Here is an 18,792-nt window from a genome sequence, read left to right on the forward strand (position 1 = left end):
CTGGGTGCACCTGTTGTAAGATGTTACATGACATTGACCCTGGACCACTTCTAATGTTGGCTCTCCTTCTCTGGAACAATACACACTTGAGATTCCAGGAGAAGAGTCCCTGCATGGAAGGACCCCCCGTTCCCCACCCCCCACCACACCTGCCACAATGTCCCTACCATGTTGCCTGCAGCAGGGAGACCAAGCTGGGGATCACAGCAGTCCACCCAGGACTCTGCTGGGCCTGAGGCACATCTCCCTTCATGGACTTATTCTAGAACACTGTTAAATGTAATTGTGACCACATCAGTACACAGATCTGCACAATCCAGGATGAACTCATTATATGGATCCTTCTGATTTTAAAAGAAATGAAAATCTTCAGGAACACCTGCAGGGACCCACAAGGCCATCGTGGGTCCTGGATACTGTGCCTTCAGAGCTCGATGGACAGGTATGCTCTGTACCCAGCATATGGTGCTGAGAAGGACATGTCCCTACAGCTCTTAAATGTCTTACACTCCTGGATCATTCTATAGGAGAAACCTTAAACACCAGCTTGAACTGGAATGACCCACTCTTCCTTGGGAGCAACTATGTGGTCTGTCTGCTGTGAGTCAATGCAACCTGGCCCATGCCTCTGCCCCACCTGTTCCATCTCTGCTCCTCCATCCAGCTCTCTGTGTGTGGTCACTGCCACCACCCAGTAAGTGTCACAGGCATGCACTGGGGCCAAATGGATAAGCTGATCCAGCTGAAGTTGAAGTGACAGGGACCGTGAATCCCAGGGGAGTTCCTGTGCAGCTGGCTTTTAGTAAACAGAATAGATTCTGCTGAGGATAACCTTGGGAGAGAAGAAAAGCAGAGGTGGTGGTGATGCTAGGGAGGGGGAAATGGATTTTCTTGGTGTCAACCAAAGGGTTGACAGAGTGCCCCAGAACCTGAGTGTCCTGACACCTAGTCCAATTCCCTTTCATTTGAGATGCTTTCTAGGCTGAGAATCCAAAGACTGGACCAATGTGGGGGTATAGCTCAGGGGTAGAGCATTTGATTGCAAAGGCTGGACCAATGTGAGTGAAGAGACTGATGTGGGATGCTTCCTGGTGAGGGAGCGCTCCATCCCAGCCCTCCTCTCCTCATGAGGCCCTCACGTGCCCTCTGGCATGGTGTCCCTGTCCTCTCCACAGGCCTTTCCTGCCCCCAGTCCTCTTGCCCCCTAGGCAAGGTCTTCCCTCCTCTGAATACTCCAAGGTACTCTTCCTAGCCTAAGAGCCACAAGCAGATTCTGTGCTGCATCAGTTACTTGCATCTGTGTGTCCCTGTATTGCTTTATTCTTAATGCTTATTTACTTTTGAGAGAGGTCAAGCAGGGGGAGGGGCAGAGAGGGGGACAGAGGATCTGAAGTAGGCTCTGAGCTGACAACAGCGGGCCTGATGCGGGGCTCAAACTCACAGCGAAATGATTACCTGAGCTGAAATCGGATGCTCAACTTTCATTTGAGATGCTTTCTAGGCTGAGAATCCAAAGACTGGACCAATGTGGGGGTATAGCTCAGGGGTAGAGCGTTTGATTGCAAAGGCTGGACCAATGTGAGTGAAGAGACTGATGTGGGATGCTTCCTGGTGAGGGAGTGCTCCATCCCAGCCCTCCTCTCCTCATGAGGCCCTCACGTGCCCTCTGGCACGGTGTCCCTGTCCTCTCCACAGGCGTTCCCCCCAGGTGTTACCCCCCCCCAATCCCCCAGTGTTACTTTCTATTAAAGTAAGACTTTTGTAGAAAGACCTTTCTCCATATACGTCAAAGTAGGTACCATCACATAAATGCTCAGTTGGTGCATTCTTAGAGGGACAGACAGGAGAAGAGTTCAGACCTTGGAGCCAGCCTGGGTTTGAGTCCCAGAGAAGCACTTACTAACTGTATTAGCCTGGAAAAGTTTGAGCCTCCTTTTCCCTTTTTATAACAGGGATAATGTGCTCTTACATGAATTGTTGTGAGGATTGACCAAACACCTGAATGGGGGGCAGGGGTGCAGAATGTCTGCACAGAATCACAGCAGTCAGAGGGAAGGAAGGAGGGGTTGGAGGAGGAGCTGATGCTTATTTTACACCCTTGGTCTATCAGGTCAACACGAACAATGGATCATTAAAACCCCTACTGCTCTCATGGAGGAAAAAGAAGGCAGGGAAAGGATGGCATTTCATTCCTCCCCACTTCTAAAACACTACGCCTCTAAAAATGCCCACATCGGCCAGATCTAACACAACCCTCCCAAATCCAAGACCCTGGGCATCATTTCAATCCTACATTAGGGTTGAGGAGAATTGGGCTACACCGTTATGGGCCTTGCATGAGTAAAGGTGTCAGGAATCAAGCCGAGACTTCTAACACTAAGCCTGATAACCTTCCTCTGGTGTGCTGGCTCCGAGAGAACCTGAATTCCTTTTCCTGATAGTTGGATCTTGAAGCAGTTCCTTACATCTGACCCATTTAAATGAAACCATGTTTGCCTTGGGGGCAGGGATGAGGGAACTTAGCCACAAGTATATGGACTAGGAATCAGATGTGACTGAACCCACCCCAGTTACTTGACTGCTGTGGACGCCTTATGCAGGTCACTTTCTCTTAGGCTTCAGATCTCCTGTACAGAATGAGACAATAACACCCCTGAATGGTTTTAAAGGTACTATGAAAAAGATCGAGATCTGACCTGATTTAATATTCCAAATTATAATACCTGAAATGAGATCTGAAACTGAGTTTGATAAGCCAAGCCTGATGCTTTGCCATTAAACTCGAGATGTTTGAATCTTTGCAGTGAGAAAGTTGAGGCTCAGTTAATTGGGTTCTGTTTTAAATGCCCTCTTACAATGTGCCAGCTGCTGGGCTTGCTGTTGTTGCAGCCCATGATGCTCCTGATAAACACGATGACTGCAGGCCTCACATAGTCTGTAGTAGAACTGGAATTGGAACCAGCTGGGGTTTTCTCCACAACACGGAAAACAATAATGGAATTAATACTATGTAGTAACACATGAAGTTTCGTTTCTTTCTCTCCATGAAAAATGAGCTCTGTTGAGCTCAAGACGCAGCATGGGAAGAATCTGCATGAGCAAGCTTCCCATAAGCATCAGGAGACACCTGACACTGGATCCCATAGCCAGCCCTAGTTTATTACCCCCAACCACCTGCTGAAGCCGCCAGAGCCCCATTGCCCGTGATGGAGTGTTTCAGGATGGCTACAGAAGAAGTGGGCTTCCTCTGTTCCTCTAGAATCTTAATGCAGACTGTTGCACAGAGCTTCCATTAAGAGGATGGTTCACATTTTTCTTCCTGGGTTTGCCAAACACAAGATCAGAGTCTTTCTCTTTTCCCACCATAAGTCACTGATGCCAGCTTCACAATTCAATCCAATAGATTCTTAGGGAGCTCTACTTTGTCAAAGACCAAGATTCTGAGGTGCTCAGGGGCATTCAAAAGTACATATGTACCCATGTTCTTGAATCTTCAATTTTCACAATACAGCAAGAGTAATGATCAATGCCTTGACCTTGAACATGGAACCTGTCATTTTCAACCCTAAGTACATTCCTCGGTTCATGTTTTCATGAGCTCCCTGCAATTGGGCTTCCCTGTAATGCCATCTGGGAGGTCCCCCTCCACACACACACACAAAGTGGGACTTACTGGTGCTACATAAGCTGATATAACCTTAGGCTTTTGTTGAGTTCTCCTAGGACAGGTACCATGGGTTTGAACAGAACTATGATTCTTGAGGACCAGGGAAATCTATGGTGGTTTCCGATAGATGATTCACCTTTACATCAGGCTTTTGGGATGTTTTGGCAAATGGTATCTGGCAATAAATTTCCCTTGGGAAAACAAATCTTTTAACTGTATGAAATCAACATCTAGTACATTAATACATTCTGCAGTGAAGTTCTAGCCCATAGAGCTCCTTCAGAACCATAGGAAGTTCTCATGAAAGCAAAATTCCAATGTCCTGTGGGTAGAGTGTTCAGGACCCCTCCTCATAACCTATACAGATGACATGAAGGTGACCTCTTGGGTTCCTATCAATCATCTTGATACTGTGGGTATTCTCAATTATAAGCTGTTCTGAATGGGGATCATACATACTCAAACATGTACAGAGCTATCTCTAATCCATCCTTGACCCATGCCTGACTTTTATAACATTTGCATGAATGAGAGTCCATGTCAGAGAACCTGACCAATGTCAAATCCCAGAAACACATTCTAAACAACATAGCCACAGTTCAGATCTCAGGCTGGAAACCATGCTCCAGCTTAAGAACTGGGAACCCAAAATGTCTTCCCCCTTTCTAGTTCAGGACCAGAAATTATCTTTGTAGGAATTCTAGAAAGGCATCTCTTCTGTGAGGACTGAATTGAACATGCTGACCATCTGGCGAATGAGTTAGAAAAACTCTGAACTTGGGGTGAGGAAGTATCAGGAAATCTCAACTCCTGCCGATATTTGACAAGATATGTGACCAAATCCCACAATCATGTGCTGGCTCTGCTGTAATAGAGGCCGTGAAGGAAGACTGTTACAAAGCTCCAGGAAGCACCACTTAAGTCTCGAATCTATGGTGAGTGTGACTGGAGTTAAAATCCAGCTCTGTGTCCTACTAGCGTGGCTTAGAGAAAGTCACTTGGGTTATCTGGAGTCATAGCCTCACTTATTCACTGTGGATAGTAACACTGTTTCTTGCATGCCTGATGAGATGTGGTCACATGTGAAGATGCTTTTGGTACTTCATACTGTATTCACTTGGTTCACCTCTGATTTCATCTGTCAAATCCATGCTGACTGTGACCAATACCAAGTGTGGGTCATGAACCTTCTTGGTGTCTGCCTCAGGGCCTTTCCCTCATTGTAGGGTCTACTGGGCCTGCAAGAAGACACATCCTGGGTGTGTTTGAGGATTAATGACCCCATGGAATCCCTAAAACAGTGCTATACAGAAGACTTCAGGGAAGTGCCAAGACTTAGACTTCCTGAAATAAAATTCTAGAAGTCCTTCTGTATCTCTCCCAAGTGGCCACAGCAGAACTTGGCCCCTATTGCCAAGGGCAATGGCATTGGTGCCACAAACTTGTGTTTGTCTTTCTTCCACGTTGTTCCTGTTTCTTGAGACCCCTTCCTAAGTCAACCACTGTACTAGATCACTCATCCTGGGTCCTGCTTTCGTGAGGACCTTAATTAAAAATATCTGACTTCTGGAGTTAGCTCTAACATGAAAATATCTTGTAACCCATCACACCGTTCCTTACAACAAGAAAAAACTGGTCAGACTGAACATCCATTCTCTGCAAATTTCCTGACGTGTTTTGGACCCATCAGATTTCAGGGTGACGGGTGTCCTTCAGAGACCAGCAAATCCAGATCAGGAGCCAAGATGTGCTCACCCAAAGCAGAAGTTGCTAGGGCCATAAGCTGGTAGGAAGACATAAATGGCAGTCTGGATGAATTTCTGGGTACCAACTGTGTACTAGCATGAGAGAAGAAATTTCTAGGGGTCATACTTTGGTGGGTTTTGCTTCTAGGTTCTCAGGGAAGATATAAGAAAGTTTCCTCTCTTGGCTCTGGAAGGCGATGGGGAAGAATTTTCACTATGAAATGAGCCCAGGGCATTCTCTTAACAAAGGACCCCTCTCCAGAGGGTGTTGGACCTCTCTAAAGAGCCTGCTCCAGAGTCCTGGGGCAAAGGACCTTCCTCTCACTCTTGGCTCCTTCCAACTATCCTGTCTCCCTTTAGGATAAAAAGAAACCTTCTGTGGAGGTCACCACCTCATCAAGTGACTGAAATTTAATTGGAATACTATAGAACATCCCCCATAAGCAGGGTTCTGGTATAATGACTAAAGCCAGAGCTACTAATGTTGCTATGAGTGCCAGAAGCTTAAAATTCCTCCAGTGTCCTTATGGTCCCTGATGACTCTCTATGAAGAATGAGTGCCAAAGTCCAACACTAAACATAGTCCAAACCCTAGCCAGGTTAACCTAAACTCTCAAACTACAGACAAACGTCCTCTGGTCCTGTTACCTGATAGAACATATCTGGCTTTTCACTATAATAACCAAAATAAAAGTGAGGCCAAAAATAAGTCTGAAAAGACCAAACCAGCATCAGATTTAGACTCAGGACAGACATGTTATGATTGTAGGAGAACTTATAATAACTAGGATTAATAAAGTAAGGGCTTTGTTATGGGCTGAATGGTTGGGATCAGGGCTTTAACATAGGAGTCTTAAAGAGGTACAAAACAGCTGTATTCAGACAGGGCTTCGAAGGAAGAAATTAAGGTTCCACGGTCTCGTAGAGATGGGGCCCTGATCCAATAGAATCGGCTTTCTTAGACTTGCTCTTACTGTCATACGAGGACACGATGAAGGGTCTCTGCCTGGTCTGCAGACAGCCACATTTTTGCTAAGGGCCACAGCAGTGGGTGCCTTGTTTTTGGACTCCACAGCCTCCAGAACTGTGAGAAAACTTGTTTAACTGACCCATTCTATGATGTCTTGTTATGGCAGCCTGAGAAGACTGGCACGTCAAAATGTAATGTCTTTATAAATGGCCTGAATATACCAATTAAAACTATATTTAAAACGTTTCTTGTAGACCACCTATAGTTGATCTTTTTTTTAACCCATTGAATTTATGACGGGCTTAAAACTCAAGGGATGGGGCACCTGGGGGGCTTAGTTTGTTAAACATCTGACTCTTGATTTCACCTCAGGTCACAATCTCATGGTTGGCAGATTTGAGTCCCACATTGAGCTGTGCTGTGACAGCGTGGAGCCTACTTGGGATTCTCTGCCCATCCCCCACTTTATATACTTTTCGAAAGTATTAGAGACAAAGAGATGGACAAAGACCTACCATGTTAACACCAATCAAGAGAAAGTGGGAATTAGGGGTACCTGGTTAGCTCAGTTAAGCATTGAACTTTGGCTCAGGCCATGATCTCCTGGTTTGTGGGTTTGAGCCCCATCATGAGCTCTGTGCTGATGGTGTAGAGCTTGAGATTCTGTCCCTCCCTGACTCATGTTTTCTCTTTCTCAAAGTGGGAATAGCTTTGTTCTCCTTAGTGTGAAATTTGCTTGGTCAAACTACGCAACGTCCAATCTTTATCCAATAATAAAGAGGCCAATTCTTCAAGAAGCCCTAACAAGCTTATGGGGAGCCTGGGTGGCTCAGCTTGTTAAGCATCCAGCTCTTGAATCTCTGCTCATATCTTGATCTCAGGGTCATGGGTTTCAGCCCCATGTTGGGCTCTGCACTGTGCATGGATCTTAACTAGAAATCAATAGACGTGTAGAAGTATCAATTTGGAGATACTGAAATTTTCTAAGTAACACCTGGCTCAAAGACGTCTCAGTATTTAAATACTGTATTTTTTAACCAAACATTCTACTTATCAAAACTTATGGAATGAGGTGAAAACCCTGTTGGGGGTTGGAACATCTAGCATTAAAGGAACAGAAAAAAATAAAGGTCTGAAGTCAATAATCTGAACTTCTATGTTAGTAAATCAGAGGAATAAGAACAAAAAGCTAAAAAAATGGTCTTAAAATCAGCCAAAATCATGAACAAAATTAGGAAAACTATAACTTGAAACCAAGAGATTCCTAGAAGTTCAGAAAAGCAACAAATCTCTATCCAGGCTAGTGAAAGAGACACAAATTACCAATATCAAATGAAAGAGGGGTCATCACTTTGATCCCATGGACACTAAAAGAATAATACTACTTATGATGCTAGGCTCACGATTTTGATTTAGATGAACTTGACCAAATTCACTGAAAGATAGAAACTACCAAAACATAGACAAGGAATAGATGAAATAAAACAAACTAAAAGTTAAAAATTACCAGACCCAGATGACTTTAAATTCTATCAAGTGTTTAAAGGTAAAAGGGATAAGAATTCATGAGTGAATTCCAGAAATCAGAAGCAGAGGTAACCTTTAACTTACGCTATAATTCCAGAATTACTGGACACATGATATCAGGTAATGGCCTACAGTTCTCCCTTAATATGATTTTTCTCACACACATAGATACAGAACCTCTCAGTAAAATGAGTGAATTGAACCCAACAATGCATAATCACAAAAACTGTAAACAAAATATACTTCAGTGGGTGGATAAAAAACAAATTGTATCAAATACCTTAGAGTAGGGGCACCTGGGTGGCTCAGTCGGTTAAGCGTCTGACTTCGGCTCAGGTCATGATCTCGTGGTCTGGGTTTGAGCCCCGCATCGGGCTCTGTGCTGACAGCTCAGAGCCTGGAGCCTGTTTCAGGTTCTGTGTCTCCCTCTTTCTCTGACCCTCCCCTGTTCATGCTCTCTCTCTGTCTCAAAAATAAATAAATGTTAAAAAAAAAAAATTAAAAAAAACTAAAAAACCAAATACCGTAGAGTATTGATTATTAAAAAGCATCAAGCCACAAGAAAGACCTGGAGGTAGCTTCAATGCATAACACTACGTGAAAGAAGCCAGTCTGAAAAAGATACATGCTGGCAAGGTGGGCATTGACTAGGGGGTATTGAAGGGTAGTGAGCCTCTTCTGTAGGATAAGACCTCAAACATTTGTGAAACCCCAAAGAATTTTGAGGCACAATGACTAAACCTACACAACTTAGTGTTGAGTCTGGGAGATCCCAGGATTGAACACCTAATGTGACAAAAGAATGGAAATGTACTAATGTGTGAAACAACTTCACTTAAAGGGGCAGGGGAATAAGAACCAAACTAAGCAATTGAAAATGAGTGGAGGGGCACCTGGGTGGCTCAGTCGGTTAAGCGTCTGACTTCGGCTCAGGTCATGATCTCACGGTTCCTGAGTTCGAGCCCCACATCGGGCTCTGTGCTGACAGCTCAGAGCCTGGAGCCTGCTTCGGATTCTGTGTCTCCCTCTCTCTGACCCTCCCCCATTCATGCTCTGTCTCTGTCTCAAAAATAAACATTAAAGAGTTGAGATTGTAGGACTAAAGGCAGAAGGAAATGCACATAAGCACTGTACTCTAGTTGATAGAATTGTTTCCCATGAGACACCCAGGGTAACAATTCTGAAGTCATGGCATATGTGTGCTGAAACTGAACGATCATGTAAACAGATGGCAATTGGAGGCCAGATTTCTCACTAATGTAGGCTATAGATAGGCAAGGGGAGGAGCCTAGAATGATCCATGGAGGAAGGATTAGACTTGGATGGGCTCATATTCCTCTTATGGTCTCATATTCCTCTTAACATATGCAGATGGTAAGACCTGTCTATAGATGTATAGGACATACATGTGAGTATATGTATGGATGTCTACATGAGTGTGTATACATATGCATGTCTTCCTGCTCTGTCAGCTGGAAGGGCCTAGAAGCAAGGACACTCAGAAGTGAAGATCTGGGTGCTGGGGTGCTTCTGGCCTGCTAATATTCCCCAGTAAGAGGGCCCAGAGCTTCTTGGAAAAATAGCTGACTCCAGGACAATACACAAGATGAACCTGGAGCATTTTACAAGTTACAAAGTAAGAAAGTGCTCAATGTAAACAAGCAAAAAACAAATCCCACAATGACAGGAACATATTAAAAGCCAACTTAAGAGGCCTCAATCGCCAAAAGTAGAAGAATTTGAGGGGGAAAAGTAGTAACTGGCATTATATACTTTGGGCTATAAGCTGAGTCCACATGGATGCAAGGAAAAAAACTGAACACAAACTAGTTGGAGTGGCAGGCCAGCTTCTCACTCCAAAGAATAAGTGATCTGTTTAGGTATCCACCATTAAGGAAGTAGACCATAACCTCTGCTCAACTTAGGGTTGCAACTTTCTTAGCAAAGAGAACCGTATGAAAGCATGATTTTTAGTGGGAAACCTGACAAACCCTTTCTCCAGCCAGGTGCTCGAGGTTAACATCACTAAGGACAAGTCATATTGACCACAGGTACCCTTGATAAACTAGGGGAATGTCACTCCTGAACTTCTTCTAACACACCAGTCTAATAATGAAGAAAATATCAGAAATCCTAACAAAGGAACATTCTACCAAATGACCCAACCATCAATCCTCAAGACTGGCAAAGTCACAGAAAAACAGGGAAAACCTGAGAACTTGTGAGAGCTGAGAGGAGCCTAGGGAGCCATGACTGCATAATGTAATGTGGCATCTTGAATGGGATCCTGGAAGAGAAGAAAAAGGTTGTTATCCAGATACCCTCTTTTCACTAAAGGATGAACTTTAGATAATAACCCGTCTATTCACTAATTGTGGTAAGCACTCTGCCGATAGAAGATGTTAAGGGAAGATAGATGCAGGATACATGGGAACTCTCTGTACCTCCTCTGCAATAATTCTTTAAATATGAAACTGCTCAAAAATTAAAGGTGATCTTTATTTTTTAAAGGTCTTTTAAAGCTTGCCTTAAGTGTAGCAGAGCTGACCTGAGTCTGTCATTTGATTTCCTCAAGGCATATAAAAGAGAAAACCCTGGCAGGGGATATGCTATATAGTTGCCTCATCCCATGCGTTAGCTTTCTCTGAAGTGCAGTTACAGCTTTTCTTGAAATAGTTTTGGTCTGATGGGGCCACTTTTCCCAGGACGGAAAGTGCCTGTGTGTTTATACCCTCCCCCCCAACCCTGTACCAGTTGGCCTTAGAGTACCCAGTTGACTAATGGGTACAGGAATAGAGCCTGAGGTGCAAGTCTGAGAAGTGACACTCCAGAGTTCCTCTGTGTGATCCACAGAATCGATCGACAGATCGACAGATCGACAGATCGATAGACCCTCCATGGGACTAAAACTGGTAATTAAAGGGTCAATAGGACTAAACTACAGTGCAACTTCTTATCCAGATCTTTTATTTTTTGCCTCTAAATTTCTCTGACCCTCCTCCTTTGCCTTCGGAATTTCCCTGACCCTCTTCCCTCAGGAAAGCACATTGGAGCCTTGCTCTTCCCTCTAGATCTCCTCATTTGGCTGCCTCTCGAATAAACCTTTGCTTTGCTGCATGTGAGGCAGATGAACTTGGGTCTAACTACAGGATCTTAGCTGAAATTTCATCCTTGTTTGGATTCTTCCCCTTTCCTGGTCTATATCCTCCACTCATTATCAATTTATCTTGCATGCTTAATGAACTACTTCTACACATGCCTTCATCACAGGAAACCTGATAGAAGGTACTGGAAGCACATTGAAAGGATAGATCTCAGGAGCCAGATCAATCATTGTCCAGGTTGTCAACAGACCCATCAGTGGTGGTAAATGGAGTGTGGGAAGCTTCTGCTATGGTGGCACTACAAGTAAAGCTCTTCCCTGTGGGGAATTGGGGGTGAGCTAGAAGTGGAATGGTTTCTCTGCTTGTTCATTAGTCCTGCATTTAGAAGATACAGGGGGAAGTAGTTACAAGGACTATAGGGCAAAATAGAGACCTAAGAAAAAACCAAGGGCTCAAGTCAGCCAACAGTGAATTTAAGGTATAATGTGAAAATTCAAAACTTTATGCCCTCTTCTAAAGAGAGCCTCATTTCTTGTAACCAAGCTGCAGATGAGCCACAGGATATAATTATAAGAATAACAATTTAAGAGAAGGCTGTATTCTCAGCCTGGGAAAGTTAACTATGTTCAAGCCAAGGATCTGCTAGAGAAGGAACGGCATCCTGACACAGGATTGTTGTGCATCCACCCACGAGATCCCCATCACATGATATTATTCACAACCTGGATCTCCTGAACTCTGGGCCCGCAAAACTCACCCTTGCTCTGGAAGACCTCAGCCCCCCTCCATTTATTGATGGTCTATGCAGAAGTTCAACTGAGGCAGATACTTGTGAGCACAAGATCTGCCCTGCGAGCTATCTACCCTATCTCTGCTCCTGGACTTGACACCAATATCTAGGGTCAAGTCTCATGACCCAATTAGGGGTAATGGTAACAATGTTCACAGATTCATCAAAGCAGCTGCAACAACTGGCCCAAAGGTATTACTGGGAACTGGGAAATTAAATCTAGGAATAGATCTGGGTGCTGCTGGATCAGAAAAAGGTGAAAAAGTAAGGAAGAATGAATGTTGACCTAGAACATTCTCCCATGGCCTGGGATTCAATGCCTAGGTGAGGGCCCTTGGGGACAACCTTACCACCATTGGGAGAGGTTCTGTGAGTGATGGGGTGGAAAAGTCTCAAGTGGAATGAGGTGGAGATGCTAGAACTGTCTTGGTCTCAAGTGGTCAAGGGCTCAGGCAAGAAGGTGCACTAGAACAGAACTGTGTGAGATTAGTAACCTCATCAACTGATCGGTTCCTAGAGGGGCCCAGAAGATGCTGTTTTCAATTAAACCTGCTGGAGGAAGGCATTGACTTTGTTGAAACTCAGTGGTAGTGGCCGTCTTGAGATGGAGGGGGATATTAGGAAGTGCTGTTACAGATCTGTGTCTCCTAGTGTCAGTGGGTTGTGGGCTATAGAGTAGCAGAGGACATGGGACGGGCCACAGCCAGCTATCAAAGCCCAGGCTTATATGATCGTTACATTAGGTGGTGAGATCACAGGGATAACCAAAAGTCTTACCCCCCAGAATCCCATACCCCATAAGGACAAGATGAACAGGCGACCAACAAAGGAACTATGTATATGTATGTGAAAATATGTAAGTGTGTACATACATACACAGAAAGGGAGGATGAGCCAAAGGCTAATGGAAAGTCTTCACCACTCTTGCAATTTTCAGAACTGAGCCAGTTCAGTCTGAGGACTTATCTATCAAAATAGAAGAAAGCTCACCTTGAGAATGGACCTAGCAATGTCCTAACACCTGGAGTGATCCAAATAACACCGGAAACAACTGTAGTAGTGATTCTTTCCTTTAAGGATCCTTTGGTTATTTCCTCAAAGGACTGGACGGGGAAAGAGCACCTGCATATAGGGATTTTGGATATAAATGTGAACTAACTTGATTCACTGCGGGGTGCGGGGGCGGGGGGAGACTTTGGGACCCCTGAGTAGTATGAACTTACAGAGATTAAGTGATAAATGGGGTTCTGAACCAGCTCTGACCAACAATAGAACTGAGATGGTCCACTGCCCCATCTGCTAGTCACTTTTCCAGTTCCTAAATGTACAATCAGGGTGGACACAGTTGGTAACTGACCAAATTCTCACTAGTTCTTTGACCAGTGGGATAGAAGCTATTATAGTAGGAAAGGCCCAATGGAATGCATATAATGGATGCATTTCCGCCAGGATGGTCCAGATAATGTCTGTTTCAGAATGGAAGAGATGAGTGCCACTCTCAAAGACGTAAGGAGTCCTGACGTAAGGATCATCGTAGCCCCAGAATGATCCCTTCAGAAACCAGGTGAATTACCACATATGATGGTGTGCTTTCTCAAAGCCAACACCTCAGGCTGCTGCTGGGCTTGCTCTGACTCCAACCCAGACAGTTGAAGGTGCCTGGAAGTTCCCATCTTCCTAAGTGACCATAGCCAGTGGCTGATAGGGGCTGGAGGTTGAAAGTCCCCTCACTTTGAGGAGGATGTCCCATCCTCTTGGTCTATTTTGTTTCAGCCACTGCGTGGCTTTCAGCTCCACACACACAGAACCCAAAAGTACATTGCCCCATCTGCCCTTTGAGTATGGGGGATTTTCTGTTCTCAGAATCCAGTCCATTGCTATGTATTGGCCTCTTCCCTCTCCCACCCTGAGAAAGGTCCTTGTTCCATTTCAGAGATGATGAAACCGAGCAAGTCTCTTGTCTTTTCTACACTTCAAAGACCTCTGCTGGGTAGCCTTGGGTAAATCACCTTGACTTGTGCCTTAGCCTTTCTGCCTGTAAAACTGAAGGGGATTTGAATAGATGAGCCATAAGGTATCTGTTTCCTATACGTGTTGTGACCTTCCAGCTTTTTTTCTTCTCAGAGTTAACAGGGTCCTTTCTAATATGTATTTTAATGGCTACCCCGGAAACTGTCCCCCACCCCACACTCCCATCTCTGCCTATTCTTGATGACAAATGTATTTGTATAAGAGTGAGGTGAAAGGCAATAGATGGGAGAAAGTGTGTTAAATACAAAATACCATCACTGTGGGAAATCATAGCTATGTCCTGGGATAGATTATAAGGACTGCATTGCAAAGCAGACCACTGCTTTCTGGCTTTGCTGAAAACAGTGGGCTGGTATCTAGCTAATGTATATCTAGGGGCCAAGTCCCAGCTAGTGTCTCTGTGCCCTGCTGCACCTGCCACTCTGACCCCTGCTGAGAAGGTGCTCATGAAAAGGCCCACAAGTCTGCAGGTGTCGCCAAGTGCAAGGCTGTCACTGCCTCCAGGGAGTGCAGTGATGTGTCCCTAGCTATGCTCAAGAAGGTGTTGGCAGCCACCGGCAATGACCCGGAGAAAAACAGCAGCATCAAGCTGGGCCTCAAGAGGCTGGTGAGCAAGGGCACCCTGATTAAGACCAAGGGCACTGGTGCCTTGGGTTCATTCAAGCTCAACAAGGTGGCCTCAGGGAAAGCCAAGCCCAAAGCCAAGATGGCAGGCGTGGCCAACCCCAAGAAGGCCATGGGGCAAGTACCCCCAAGAAGAGTGCCAAAAAGACCCCAAAGAAGGTGTAGAAGCCTTTGGCAACTGCAGGAACCAAAAAGGCCAAGAATCCCAAAGAGGTGAAAGCAGCCAAGGCCAGGAAGACCCCCAAGAGGCCAGTGAAGACCAGAAAGCAGTATCTGCTCTGCAATGCGTTCCCTATAATCTCCTAACTCAGGACCTAGATATTGGATTTCCCACAAATCACTAACTCCCCTCATGTGTGCACGCAGATGCGCGCACACACAACAGCAGTAACAAGGAATCTAGCCACTGCCACATGGCTTCAAACAAAACCTCTATTTTTGGATTTACCACCACCTTCCCCGGGTCCGTTAAGAGGTGGAGTACATTAAAATCCTGACAAGCTTGCCGATGTATCCTGAATCTTCAGGTTTAAGAGCTATTTTTAGGATTGCAATATAAAACCCAGCACTGAGAAACCTAGGAGAACCAATCATGACACCCCAGAGGTGAACTGGGGGAGGGAAGGAGGCCGCTAACATCCTTCAGTCCTCCTGCCTGAGCTGAAGTTTTTCAGCAGACTATTTATAAAATCTACCCTGTATGCTTCCAGAAACCATCAGAGGCAGCCTCTTCTTTATTTTCAGCATGTGCCGGGAACTAGTCTGAGTCAGGGTCACACTGGAGTTCAGCTGAAGGTCACTGAGTGAAGCTCCTCTGGTCCCAGCCATCTCAGGTTAGCTGGACTGTATTGTTCCAGGCTTCCTGTCTGCTTCTGAGCTGTCCTCCAACCTTTGGTACTGAATCTTTGCTAACATGCCCATATGTGAATCCAGATGCAAGTCCTTTCCTTGCACTCAAATGCAGCACCGCATTTTGCCACCCACTGAGTACAATATCGTACCATATTTCCCCATTACCTTGAAAACGTAAAATACTTAGGAATTCCAGAATGCTTAGGAATGTCACTGTATTTTCAGGGTTCATTATTGTCCATTCAATTGCGTATTGCTCTACAGTGTGCAAATTTTACATGCAATTATTTTAGTTGAGGTCCAGAATCTGGAAGTGGATAATCCATTAATGTATCCCTTAACATGCCAACATACGAACAGTGTGGTGATAGGTACATAGTGCACGAAGGATCGAGTTGGGATTTAGAGTTTGCATCGTGGTTATTTTGCAGGAATTGTGGGCTGGCAGGAGGTGGGGAAGGAAACAGAACAGGAGAACATGAGCTGCAAGTTCCTCATCTGTAAGAGGAGATTGGAAGAAAAACTGGCCTCCCTGGATTAAAAAAATTTTTTTAATGTTTTTATTTATTTTGAAAGAGCATGAGCTGGGGGAGGAGCAGAGAGAGAGAGAGACAGAATCCGAAGTGGGCTCCAGGCTCTGAGCTGTCAGCACAGAGCCTGATGTGGAGCTCGAACCCACGAACTGTGAGATCATGACCTGAGCTGAAGTCAGAAGCTTAACTGACTGAGCCACCCAGGTGTCCCTCCCTGGATTTTTGTAGGGACCAAGGGAAGAACTCATTAATCAGATTTGACTTGTAAAATTCTACACAAATGTTTATTGGCTAACAGTCACTCAACAAACAGAAAACAAGACCCTTTTTGTGATATTCAGATGGAACTGGTTTTTACTGCAGCTCTTCTAGTTGAACACTAATGGACTTTAGGAGGAGACAGAGCTCAAAGCTGCATCGGAGGGGAATTATGTTCTTACAAGTAATTTCTGAGATGGGAGGGGGAATTATAATGCAACTACCTTAAACCATTTGTTCCCTGAAGTGTGGCCATAAATCAGAATGATGGGCACATGATCATGTTCTGCAGGAATGTGAAACATTCTGCAGGAATATTCTGGGAATATCAGATACAAGCGGCTTCAGGTAGGTTCTCCATGAAGCAAACTCAATGTAATATGTAGGCACTTGATAAGAAAGGGGCCCAAGGACCATCACTGGCAGGAGGAAGGAAGCTAGCAGGGGTTGCCACGTAACATGGAAAGTCCTTGCACACCACCTGCCACGTGAGCAGGTGGGGGCAGTGTGATGGTGACAGGACACCTGGAGTGGTCTCTGCACAGATCCAGGGGTGGCTGTTTCAGAATCCCACAGGCCTGTCTTCCTGGAAGAAACTGAGAAAAGAGAGATAAGTAGGATGAAACATATCCCCACCAGAGAACGGTTTTGAGTCCACAAAACCGGGCACCTCTGCTGGGTCCAGCCTCTCCTCCCTGAGGCACTGAATCCATTTGTACTTGCCATTTGCCATCACCACTAAGCAAAGGAGCTCTAAGAAGTAGCCTAATGGGCTACTTGGGTGCCACCATATTCCTTCCTGCTCCTTTTACACAAGAGCCATCCCATCTCCTGATGATTGGGACTAATTACTCTGACCAAGACAGCAGCCCTTCTTGTCTGCTGGTCTCTGGACACCAGCAACCCGAGGTTCCCAAAAGCTAAAGCTTGCTTGGCCTCCTCACAGTGAAATTCCTCCCCACTGGGGGGAGGAGATCAGAACATCTTATCCTGCAAGGCCCAGACTTACTAGGGGAGTAAATGCAAAGGTGCCAAGTCAGACATTGGGAATAAGAGGGGACACACTGGCTTCTACCCTTCTGTGTCCCCAGTAGGGAAAATCTACAGGTTTGGGAATAGTTGTCACATATGATTCAGTGCATCTACTATATCCTGGAGGCTGGGGCTGAGCTCCCCTAAAGCTTTCCCCTTCATGGCTATTCAGGCTTCATCAGGAGGGCAGCTCATGGGTCTCCCAGTATGGCCTACAACTTGTATACTCCTGATCACTGTCCTCCTGTCATGTAAAGTAGGGACCCTGATCTACTGAGGTATTGTGTAAGGTCCAGGCTAGTGGATCATATGCTCAGTAAGGCCTTGGAGAGTAACAGTGGCTAAGACCCATAAAAAAGGCAAACCCAGAACATCTAGAGGATCAGATATAAGCCACTGCCCTTTTAGGGTAGAATGAGCTCCATAGACCCTGCTTACCTCCAAGTTGGTCTCCAAGAGTAATGGGTACCATTCCAGGATTAAGGTTTGATCCCTGTTGCCAGAAGGCTGGTCAGTCAAGTTTGAGATGGTGAAATCAACCTTGGTAGATGGGAATCTGTGCTATTTGGCCCATGCATAACTTTCATCCCTGTCACCATGGTTAGTTGGCCACCCAACGAACAAATTGTGGAGGATGACTTAGGATAGTTGGCAAAGTCTTTACTCCACCTACCAGTTCAAATGCTAATCTCTTCTAGAAACACCCCCCCCCCCCACCACCACACTCAGAAATGTTTAATAAGATATTGGGCATCCTATGGCCTGAAGAGATCTATAAAATCATCTCAGCACTGATTTGTTAGACTCAAGCACAATCATACTACTTGGCCTTTAAAGTTTGGGAGTTGTTGAATCTGGGAGATTTTTATTACAAAAATCAGTATTTTCTCACATACACTTCATCAGCCCTTGTTTTTCCTTTCCCTTTTATTTCTTCACTGAAGTATTCTGAAGCAAATTCCAAATATGTCACTTTCTCATTACATGACTCTAAAAAAAAAAAATGCTTCATTTTCAACGTGCCATGTAATTGGCTACAAAATGAAGCACCCTTACATTTTCCTATTGTCAAAAGTATATATTTTAGGTCGGGAACCAAATGCCCACCTATAACAATGCTGTATCCTTCGAATGTTTTGTCCCCAGCCATCCAGCTCCTCATCCCAATTTTTCTTTCTACCTCCTGTTACAGAAAATTGGTAAAATAACGTTGTTCCACATTTTGGGTTGGCCTGCTTGAATCTATGTGCTATCCTCCTCTAATCGGCAACCCTGAATTTTCCCAGATACCTGGGGAACATCCTTTTTCTCTAAAGGGCTAGATAGCAAATGTTTCAGGCTTTGGAGATCACATATGGTCTCTCAACACATCCTTTGGTTCTTAGATTTAAGGGTTGTAAATAAAACCATTCTTTGTGTGAAGGCCATACACACACAGCCCATTCGCCAAATTCTGCTTGTGCCTTATTTGCTGAACTTCAGTTCTGTTAAACAGTATAATGAATGTTTTGGCATAAACACTTCATAACAGCTTCTGTGTGTTTCACGTGCAACACATCAAGAGGCAAGTGGTAGTACCTGAGGATTACTAAGTGGACTGATCAGAGATGCAGGTGAATCTGATTTCTCCATTATCAGCTGCCTTATTAAAACATCATC

The 18,792-nt window shown here is 44.8% G+C and overlaps 1 pseudogene; it reads left to right on the top strand.

Annotated features, from left to right (window-relative positions):
- Positions 1 to 14,764, top strand: part of LOC109273035 (histone H1.4-like) — an 84,089-nt pseudogene extending 69,325 nt beyond the window's left edge.
- Positions 14,765 to 18,792: the final 4,028 nt, after the last annotated feature.

Source organism: Panthera pardus, unplaced genomic scaffold (genome assembly GCF_024362965.1).
Source record: "Panthera pardus isolate Hobbes unplaced genomic scaffold, ASM2436296v1 HiC_scaffold_7, whole genome shotgun sequence".
NCBI classification, from domain to species: domain Eukaryota; kingdom Metazoa; phylum Chordata; class Mammalia; order Carnivora; family Felidae; genus Panthera; species Panthera pardus.